Source organism: Procambarus clarkii, unplaced genomic scaffold, assembly GCF_040958095.1.
Source record: "Procambarus clarkii isolate CNS0578487 unplaced genomic scaffold, FALCON_Pclarkii_2.0 HiC_scaffold_194, whole genome shotgun sequence".
In the NCBI taxonomy this organism is placed as follows: Eukaryota; Metazoa; Arthropoda; class Malacostraca; order Decapoda; family Cambaridae; genus Procambarus; species Procambarus clarkii.
Window position 1 is genome coordinate 525,366 of NW_027189227.1, and position 5,263 is coordinate 530,628.

At 53.5% G+C, this 5,263-nt stretch overlaps 2 non-coding genes across 2 annotated transcripts; both read left to right on the forward strand.

The window, feature by feature from the left end:
• The first annotated feature begins 2,364 nt into the window (after positions 1 to 2,364).
• On the forward strand, positions 2,365 to 4,236 carry LOC138361134 (small subunit ribosomal RNA). Its single transcript, XR_011226808.1, has one exon. It is a non-coding gene; the product is annotated as a small subunit ribosomal RNA (ribosomal RNA).
• A 648-nt stretch (positions 4,237 to 4,884) lies between these two features.
• On the forward strand, positions 4,885 to 5,046 carry LOC138361133 (5.8S ribosomal RNA). Its single transcript, XR_011226807.1, has one exon. It is a non-coding gene; the product is annotated as a 5.8S ribosomal RNA (ribosomal RNA).
• The last annotated feature ends 217 nt before the right edge of the window (positions 5,047 to 5,263 follow it).

Sequence of the window (5,263 nt, forward strand, 5' to 3'; positions counted from 1 at the left end):
CACGGTGCTGGTTCTCGGTTCCGGTGCGGTAGCGAACTGTTTGCCGCAGACGTTTACCGGAGTAAATGGGGAACCAGCCTTTTACCTGTCGCGGGGTACATATGCCGAGGTATTTGGAGTCCGGTGTGTGAGTGACCGACCATTGCGTTCTGTTAGACATACGTAACATTAGGCGAAGGCGGCCCTCCTTGCACATGTCGTGTGGTTCCAGAGCCAGGCATCTCGGGTCCGGTGTGCGCGTGCGACCGATCTTGTTCATGTGTTAGACATACGTAACAGTGGGCGAAGACGGTCGGCGAAACTCGCGCATGTCGTGTGGTCCGAGATGGCCTTCCATGCACATTAGATATAGCTATATAAAGGGGGAGACTCGGTGGCTGGCTGACAACTACCGGCGTCTTGGCGACATTGTGTCTCGTTGTCGCCAGAGAGAAGGAGCAAATGTATTCCATTGTTTTGGTACGTGGGCTCCTTTCTCTTCCCCCACTGTTAGGGCGCTGGTTCTCGGTTCCGGTGCGGTAGCGAACTGTTTGCCGCAGACGTATACCGGAGTAATTGGGGAACCAGACGGTGTTTTGCCTGTCGCGGGATTGGATCACAGGTTCTGGGTTCCGGTGCGGTTGCGAACTGCTTCTCGTTCACCGGCGCCAATGGGGAACCTGCCTGTCTGTCGCGGGGCAAATGCCACATAGGCTGAGGTATTTGGAGTCCGGTGTGTGAGTGACCGACCATTGCGTTCTGTTAGACATACGTAACATTAGGCGAAGGCGGCCCTCCTTGCACATGTCGTGTGGTTCCAGAGCCAGGCATCTCGGGTCCGGTGTGCGCGTGCGACCGATCTTGTTCATGTGTTAGACATACGTAACAGTGGGCGAAGACGGTCGGCGAAACTCGCGCATGTCGTGTGGTCCGAGATGGCCTTCCATGGACGTTAGATATAGCTATATAAAGGGGGAGACTCGGTGGCTGGCTGAACCTACTACCGGCGTCTTGGCGACATTGTGTCTCGTTGTCGCCAGAGAGAAGGAGCAAATGTATTCCATTGTTTTGGTGCGTGGGCTCCTTTCTCTTCCCCCACTGTTAGGGTGCTGGTTCTCGGTTCCGGTGCGGTAGCGAACTGTTTGCCGCAGACGTATACCGGAGTAATTGGGGAACCAGACGGTGTTTTGCCTGTCGCGGGATTGGATCACAGGTTCTGGGTTCCGGTGCGGTTGCGAACTGCTTCTCGTTCACCGGCGCCAATGGGGAACCTGCCTGTCTGTCGCGGGGCAAATGCCACATAGGCTGAGGTATTTGGAGTCCGGTGTGTGAGCGACCGACCATTGCGTCTTGTTAGACATACGTAACTTGCAGGCGAAGGCGGCCCTCCTCGCACATGTCGTGTGGTTCCAGAGCCCAGGCACCTCGGGGTCCGGTGTGCGCGTGCGACCGATCTTGTTCATGTGTTAGACATACGTAACAGTGGGCGAAGACGGTCGGCGAAACTCGCGCATGTCGTGTGGCTCGAGAATTGCCTTCAATTCCTCCCTGGAGTGAGTAGTTTGTTTCGGCAGCAGCTCTCTCTCCACACAACCCCCCATCATCCTCCTTCCCGCAAGAGCATGATCCCGATGCTCGATGCAAACTGAGAACTGTCACTGCACACGCTGCGGCATCTCGGGTCCGGTGCGCGAGGCGAACTTGCATTCTGCTAGACATACGTAGCATTAGGCGAGAGCGCCCGTAATCGCGCACGTCGTGAGGCTCGAGAGGCCTTCAAAGCAGCGCCTCTGTATTGTGTCACGACGATTCCTTCCGATCTCCGTGCGATCACTTCTCCAGCCTACGACTGCACATCGAGTCAGCTATCGATCGGTCTGTGTGCATGGGAACAGAGCACCAACCTTCTTCCATGTCATGGGAAGGCTGAACAAAAACACTGTGGCGTCGCCTCTCTCCACCAACGAGGAGGCGACAAACCACACGGCACCTCGGATGCATTTCCGACGGTTCCTTTCATATAAAAGGGGTGACGCCGAGGAAAATAAGACTCGCGTCCCTACCAAAACGAAAAGACCACCACCACCACCTACTCACTTACTACTGCTCCTCCTCCTGTTTTTCCAGCTTGCCGTGTTGAATGACGACAATGACGAGCAGGAGTAATCTCGGCGGGGTAGTTATGATCGTTCGTCCACGCGGAGTAACTGCTCTCCTCCGCCTCTGTTCGTCTAACGTATCGACATAACGCCATACTGTCGGGCTGCTAGAGAGTCCATAGTGAGATTTAACTTGCAAAGCAGGATTAAAACGCAAAACCGAGGGGAGCGAGGGGTGTGTGTGTGTGTGTGTCTTGTGTACTATATATCCGTAGTACTGTTGAGCTACCTGGTTGATCCTGCCAGTAGTCATATGCTTGTCTCAAAGATTAAGCCATGCATGTGTAAGTACAAGCCGAGTTAAGGCGAAACCGCGAATGGCTCATTAAATCAGCTATGTTTCATTGGATCTGTAAACCCACTTACTTGGATAACTGTGGTAATTCTAGAGCTAATACATGCATCACGTCTCTGACCGCAAGGGAAGAGCGCTTTTATTAGTTCAAAACTGGTCGGGCCTCGGTCCGTTAACCCACCCGTGGTGAATCTGAATAACTTTTTGCTGAGCGCACGGTCTCCGCACCGGCGCCGCATCCTTCAAGTGTCTGCCTTATCAGCTTTCGATTGTAGGTTATGCGCCTACAATGGCTATAACGGGTAACGGGGAATCAGGGTTCGATTCCGGAGAGGGAGCCTGAGAAACGGCTACCACATCTAAGGAAGGCAGCAGGCACGCAAATTACCCACTCCCGGCACGGGGAGGTAGTGACGAAAAATAACGATGCGAGACTCATCCGAGGCCTCGCAATCGGAATGAGTACACTTTAAATCCTTTAACGAGGATCTATTGGAGGGCAAGTCTGGTGCCAGCAGCCGCGGTAATTCCAGCTCCAATAGCGTATATTAAAGTTGTTGCGGTTAAAAAGCTCGTAGTTGGATCTCAGTTCCGGACTGACGGTACACCGCCTGGTGCTTACTGTCACGCTCCGAACAGCTAACTAGCCCCGCCGGCTCGCACGGGGTGCTCTTCATCGAGTGTCCCGAGTGGCCGGCACGTTTACTTTGAAAAAATTAGAGTGCTCAGAGCAGGCTACTTTAATGGCCTGAATGTCTATGCATGGAATAATGGAATAGGACCTCGGTTCTATTTTGTTGGTTTTCGGAACCTGAGGTAATGACTAATAGGAACAGGCGGGGGCATTCGTACTGCGACGCTAGAGGTGAAATTCTTGGACCGTCGCAAGACGAACTACTGCGAAAGCATTTGCCAAGGATGTTTTCATTAATCAAGAACGAAAGTTAGAGGTTCGAAGGCGATCAGATACCGCCCTAGTTCTAACCATAAACGATGCCAACTAGCGATCCGCCGGCGTTATTCCCATGACCCGGCGGGCAGCTTCCGGGAAACCAAAGTCTTTGGGTTCCGGGGGAAGTATGGTTGCAAAGCTGAAACTTAAAGGAATTGACGGAAGGGCACCACCAGGAGTGGAGCCTGCGGCTTAATTTGACTCAACACGGGGAACCTCACCAGGCCCAGACACCGGAAGGATTGACAGATTGAGAGCTCTTTCTCGATTCGGTGGGTGGTGGTGCATGGCCGTTCTTAGTTGGTGGAGCGATTTGTCTGGTTAATTCCGATAACGAACGAGACTCTGGCCTATTAACTAGTCGACGGATCTCCAGCAATTGGTGTCCAGTTCGCAACTTCTTCTTAGAGGGATTAGCGGCAATTCTAGCCGCACGAGATTGAGCAATAACAGGTCTGTGATGCCCTTAGATGTTCTGGGCCGCACGCGCGCTACACTGAAGAGATCAACGTGTTCTCCCCCTCCGAGAGGAGCGGGTAACCCGTTCAATCCCCTTCATGATAGGGATTGGGGCTTGCAATTGTTTCCCATGAACGAGGAATTCCCAGTAAGTGCAAGTCATCAGCTTGCGCTGATTACGTCCCTGCCCTTTGTACACACCGCCCGTCGCTACTACCGATTGAATGATTTAGTGAGGCCTTCGGACTGGCGCTCTTGGATGTTCTACCCCTCGCGTCTCGGCGCAAGGGGTTCTCGCCTCGAGCTGACGGAAAGATGTCCAAACTTGATCATTTAGAGGAAGTAAAAGTCGTAACAAGGTTTCCGTAGGTGAACCTGCGGAAGGATCATTACAGTTTGTGACGCGAGAGCTGCAACCATCGGCTCGTCGTCGTCGTTCGAGTATTCTTCAATGCGAAGAAGGCAAGGGTAGCCTTGGGAGCCGCACCCAATTGCCGTGGGAAAGGAGAAAGCGGATAAACGGCGGGGAGATCAACACCCACTGTGAGACAATAACAGGTCTGTGATGTCGGACTGACATGACATGTCAGTCAGTCCGACCGGCGCAGGTCACAGTCCTAGCGCCGTATACTGCTTTAGAGTCGTCTGTTGGGGCTCGCGACACCCGTCACCGACATCTTTCTTCCTTGTCCCCGGTCGCTCAGTGGCTTCCGGCACCCACACCATAGAGAGAAAGCAGCAGGCGAAGACGCTACTGCTCCTCTCGTTGACAGGGCCGGCGCCTGCTACTCTGGCGGCGTCTAGTGCTGGGTTTTCCTTGACACGCTTCCCAGTGGGCCCCTCCCTCCCCGCCTTCACTCTACTGTAAACGTAAATGTACGTGTGCGGCAGAGGAGGAAAAAGGGGAGAGAGAAAAAAAAGCATTTTATGTGTCTTCTAACCAAAGTCGGGCTCTTACCAGCCCTATCAAACCCCCCATACATTACGTCCTCCTATGATGGAGTGATAGACGGCCGACAGGCCTTAATAAAAACATATACAACTCTTAACGGTGGATCACTTGGCTCGTGGGTCGATGAAGACCGCAGCTAACTGCGTGTCGGTATGTGAATCGCAAGAATACCAGATACATCGACAAGTCGAACGCACATTGCGGCGGCAGTCCTGATATGTGTACTGTCGCCACTCCTGCGCGAGGGTCGGAATAACATCCATCGGGCGAGTAGCTGTTGCGGCCTCCATATTCTGCTCTTTGGCAGGCTCAACGATGCGCTTTGGCCTGCTCTGGGGAACGACGCCCGCCACTGCCCCCCGAATGAGAAGGCAGGAGGCAAACCGGGAGTCCCCCTAATATTTGACAAACGAGCCCCTAGCACACCTCATCATGCTGTGAAAGAAAGACGCTTTTCGTCCTATTTC